This window comes from Crassostrea angulata, chromosome 5 (assembly GCF_025612915.1).
Source record: "Crassostrea angulata isolate pt1a10 chromosome 5, ASM2561291v2, whole genome shotgun sequence".
In the NCBI taxonomy this organism is placed as follows: Eukaryota; Metazoa; Mollusca; class Bivalvia; order Ostreida; family Ostreidae; genus Magallana; species Magallana angulata.
In genome coordinates, this window is record NC_069115.1 from 12,324,153 (window position 1) to 12,330,088 (window position 5,936).

The following is a 5,936-nucleotide window of genomic DNA, read 5'->3' on the forward strand; positions in this document are numbered from 1 at the left end:
CAACTTGAAAAAGGTTTTTACCGGTATATTCAACCTATGTAAACAAAAACAGGGCACGATCCTTGTTTACATGATAAATAATTGTCAGTCCTGTATCTTGCTTATAACTCTACAACTGACTCTCAAATTTTATTTGATCAATAGAAATGCATTCCTAAAGCATTGTAAATAATAAAAACAGGAAAATAAAATTTGACCTAAATCGTGAACATGCCCCTTTAAGTATATTGCTATACAGTTCTTACCCTTTCAAGGGCTAGCCGGAGAGTGCCAGTCCGGTATAAGATTTTGGCGGGGAAGGGAAGGTGCAGAGTTAGTCATGTGACCCTATTGTCTAATCTTGTCATTGTCCACGTTACAGATATTAAACTCTCATACATAATCACTCACTCTAAACACGTATACCAATCAAACACGCTAGCGCTGTAATTTAATATACAAATTATAGAACTGGTTACATAGCTAGGGAACTTGTTCAGAATTTTAAATTTTGGCTTAAGCCTTCATTACACTGGCATTAGATCCTCGGTTATTTCAAAAACATGTTATCTGCCGGTTCTAACGCAGACCAGTTACAACAAACAATATTTCAAGAAGTTCAGTCGGGTCGTATTGCGTGCCCTTTCATACATGTTCCGATTTCAAACCTTCGCTGCAGTCCAATCGGGGTAGTACCAAAAAAAAAACAGAAAAAGAGGGTTGGCGAATGATCTGCAACTTGTCTGCACCACAGGGCCAAAGTGTCAATGACTTTATCAACCAAGGACAATGTTCGGTTCAGTACACGTCCTTTGATGATACAACTGCAATGATAAGCAAGTTAGGCGTAATGCCTTGTTGGGAAAAAAAGATATAGCTAATGCATCCCGATTACTTCCAATTTGCCCCGAAGACTTCCCATTATTAGGCTTTCATTTTAACCACAATTACTACATCGATAATTGTTTGACTTTTGGTTGCTCCATTGATTGCATATACAACCTTCGAAAAATTTCCCACATCATTACATTGGATTATCCAAACTACAGCAAATGTCGATACAATGGTCCACTACCTCGATGACATTTTGTTTGCAGGCCCGGCAAATACCAATATCTGCCTCCACGTAATGAATACATTCGATCACGTATGCCAGCAATTTGTGGTACCTATTTCGCATGAGAAGTCTGATGGTCCTACTATAAGCATTACATTTTACATCTTTAGGCCTTGGCATCGACACCATCAGTCAGTCAATATTCGTGCCCCTGACAGAGTCATAGCCCTCAAAGTTTTGCTATCTAGTTCTATTTCTTAGAATAAAATCACCCTTAAACAAATGCAGTCATTAGCGGGGTCTTTAGTTTTCATCAAAAAGGCCTTATACAGAATGCATGGTAGTTTATCTCTGGCAGTTAAACCATATCATTATATCAGAGTAACAAAAACTTTAAAGCAAGATATGCAGGTTTGGCTCGATTTTTTAGCAAATTTACATGGCTCAACCCAATTGTCAGACCCCGATTGGTTGGATCAAGATACCCTACATCTGAATGCTCAGGCTCCTTGGGTTGTTGTGTCATCTTTGGTAGTCATTGGGCCTACATTCAGTGTCCCAAGCACTGGTCATCAGACACAAGAAGAGACAAAACCTACGTCGAGCTGATTCCCGTAGTTTAGCCATATTCACATGGGGTCATTCACTTAAATCTAAAAAGCTTATTCTGAACATTGATAACCAAGCATTGGTCCGTATTCTAAATCAAAAGTCATCAAAATCCGAAAGGGTCGTATCTTTTCTTAGACCCATGCTGATTAAATGTGTCCACGTACCTGGCTGCACAAATTAAATACCCGATGCAATATCTCGTTTCCAGTAGCGCGCATTCAGGCAGTTGGCCCCCCATGCGGACCAATATCCTTGTCCGGTACCCATGGAGTTTTACAACATCTTAAACCCAAAGAAGATGAACTGCTACAAACTCTATCTCCAACAATACCCAAGCTACATACGATAAAGGCATCAATTCCTCCCTTCATCTCAACACAATTTGCCCGAATTGTGGCCTCCCCCTCTTGATCATATCATTAATTACATAGCATGTTTGTTATGTAAGGGAAAATCTTACGCAACAGCTAGATTTTACTTAGCAGCAATCAGATTCAACTTTAGGAAAAATCCGATTAATAGCTATCATGACCCTTGCTCATTTTTCATTGTAACGAAATTGCTGTCGGATTTCCGTCGCATGTCTCAGTCAAGAGACTCTAGATGCCCCTAACCCTCCCAACCCTTATTAACATTTTAAATGCACTGCCGCATGTGTTTGCCAATACATTTGAGGAAAAATTGTGTGCTTCAGCCGTCTCTTTCGCTTAGTTTGCTATATTGCGAGTGGGTGAGATTACCCAAACAAATCGTAGTCAAAACAATGCTTTAACCATTCATAACACCTTGTTGTCAAGTAATTTAATTAAATTGATTCAAGCAAAAACCAAAACCGACCACAGTGTGCAGGCACAACGTTAATCATAACCCTTTTCTGATGACAATAACTTACTATTCAACAACTTGCAGTCTTTTTTGAATGCAAGACCTAAATACACAGGTCAGCTTTTGTGTCACATTGATGGCTCCCCTCTTACTTACTACCAATTCAACCAAGTTCTCAAAAGAGCCTTGTCATTTCTCAACACATGCACAGTTTTCAAATCGCACTCATTTAGAATTGGTGCCGCAACCTACATGTACTTACAGGGCATCCCAGAGAACATAATCAAATCTAAGGGCAGATGGCGTTCAGACGCTTTAAAATCTTATAATCGCCCTCAATCTGTTTACATGTACATGTAAGCAACTGAATTTTACTAATTGTAAACTAAGCTTGCAGGTTTGCGGACAGTATGAATCGTTGGCTCTTTATTCATTTCCGGGGCAAAGAAATACTCTAATTCCACTTATGGCGAAAAATTGGACCTTATAACATCAATGTCATATGGGCTGGCCGCAGCGGTTTAAAGTTAGAAGACTTGGAGCTTAACTTGAAAAATCTATTGCATACATGTAGGTTTAATGGTAACGCCCCTCACGCACTTGTTACCCATTGTGGCGGGAACAGTTTTGGCCTACAATCACTTAAAAAATTACAGATCAAAATGAAATCACTACTCCGCAAAATCCATACATTAATGCCCATTGCCTTACTGTTATGGTCAAATATTCTGCCACGTCAATCCTGGAGACATACTGAGGAATCATTACATTTCGTGGTGGCTCAATTTTCGTGGAATTCGTGGGTACCTCTCATCCACGAAATAACATCCTTCACGAATTGATAAATTAGGGTAATAAATTCATATAAGAATACACGAAATCACGTCCACACGAACCTGTAACATTTAAGCCGTCCACACAAATTGGCCCCCACGAAATTTAATGATTCCACAGTATGATATTTAACATTGTGCTGAAAAGGGTAGACAGTGCATTAATTCCTCACTCTGGTCTTTAATGCGCCGTGTATTACTGGGCGCATTAATTATGCATCCTGGTATTAAGTCGGACCAAACAAAACTCTATTGTGACGGGGTACACCTGTCTAACCTAGGCAATTCACTGTTCATAAACTCCTTAAAAGCTGCTTTAACTAATTTTTTGTCGTCCAACTCCAGAAAACATCCCAATTCCGTCTAGCTCTGTATTTGTCATGGCTCAAACCTCACCATTTGTACTATCCTTGACCCCAACATTCCCTCCACCCTCACCACCATGTGCCTTGCAGTTCGCCCTGTTGTTTGCATCCTTAGTCTTGTATCAACGATTGCAGTTGCTCAAGAATTTTGTATATTGTTGTTAGCGTTGTCTTGTATGCCAATTACCGCACGTATGGCGGTTGGATCGCTGGTCTCAATGCTTGTACTCAGCGATTCATATGGCAGAATTGCTATACAAGCCATTGCTGGTTTACTGCTGTCCATCTTCCAGGGTTACCATCAATTTATGGCTCATTGTCATTGAATTGAACTGTTGGCTGCTATATGCAGTTGAGAAACGGCGTCATCCATTGTTTTGACATTTGCATTGCGATCTCTGAATTGCTTGCATATTTTGTGTAATCTATTATCAACTGTGTTTCGTTAAATGTGCTAAATTATGTAATAATTATACCATACGTATTAATAATAAACCCATAACAGTACAGCCATTCATCTTCTGTGTATTCTTTAAAATAAATAAATGTACCATGAAAACGTGTTAAAGACAAGATTGTCATCCTTGCTAATTGCCTTACGGTATATCTTTCTATCTAGGTTTTGGTTAATTTTTACAATGCTATTATCGGTTGTAACTGTTGCAGTGTAACCTCGTCGATGTGCAACCCACCTACAAAAAAGATCTGTGAGACGTTTGATCATTCCCATACTAGCAGATATCACAGACCTCAAGGTGTATATCTACTGGTTTAATGCCAAGTAAGGATATACTTTTGACGTGCATAAAGGCTAAAATGTTAAGTGCATTGTTTGCCCTTTTCCCAGTAATTTTGTGTATAGTGTAATGCATACGCTTTAAATAAAGCAATGTACACTGTAGCTAGGTCCGTGAAATTATGAACATGAAAAGTTCTCCAGCTGCGGTTCAGTAATCAACCTAACCTATTAATAGAGTGTCGGTAAGATATGTACATGATTTAAACGCAAAGAGGGTGAAATGACATTATTTTTGAAACACCACTGGCATATTTCACCAGAATCCTAGAGGCAGATTCAAACGTTTGACTTCACAATAGACATCGTCAGTATATAATCATTCATGTCAAAATACCTTTAATTTCAGTAATTATATTGTATTGAATAAACAGGAACTTAACAAACCAACAGGACACATCAAAGCAACAATGATTCTACTCCAAATAGTAGATATAATTGATAAAATAACAGTAAAAAATACATTTGCGCGAAAGAAGCAAACTAAGAGTTCTTGGTAATGAAACCTCTTACTAAAAAGTATCCTCTACTACCCGGACATATATTTATGTGTACGTATTATTAAAGATATTTTAGTCACAACCCACTGAGAATCATCACTATGTAATAGAATATAAAGCCAATCAACATCAATTTAAGGATTATGTTATAACATATATCGTCTTTTCTGCAGTTTTAAAGAAAATGTTTATGTTCTTTTTAAAGATTATAAATCATTTGTCCTTCAAATTATATCAAAGCAGTACGATTACGTAAGTGTAATTAAATACTTGCTCGTTCGTGGTGACTACTCATAGTTTGATGAATTACGGCGGATACAGCTTCGTGATTTTTTAAAAAGTACTACTTATGAAAATGGTGCATACTACTGACATTACATATTGGTTTAAATCAACATAATACTTGAAAGAGAAGTAAACACAGTGACACCACTTTATGATAAAGCTTAAACTTAAAATAAAAGGACTTGTCTATGGGGTATGACTGATTCATTTATAGCTAAGAGGCAGATGTCAAAGTTTAAAATCCGTATAGTCATGAATTTAACAATACTTATCTAAACTAGGTTTGTTTGAGATCATTTGGCTTATGTCGAGTTGTCTGTTTTTTTGTCACCACATCTAAATTCACTTACATGTACAATTCCGTATATTGCTGCTCTCTCTCGTCGGGATTTTGTTCTGATACAATATAGTGGCCCCCGTAGTCATACAAATGCTGTTCTTTTCTACTTTACTCATGATCTTTATCATCTGATTGATGAATTTCTTCTTTATAGTTGCCATTATTTTTTAAATTAATTCGTCGCATAGAATGATGTTTTATTAAAGCAATTTGCGATATAAATTCATTTCAAGACATTTCAGAATCAGTACGTGAATAAGATACCCCAGGAATCTTCAGCTTTATGATTACTAGGAAGATGACTGGGTGCTGTTACTTTGAAATATCAGATGTACAAATCTACA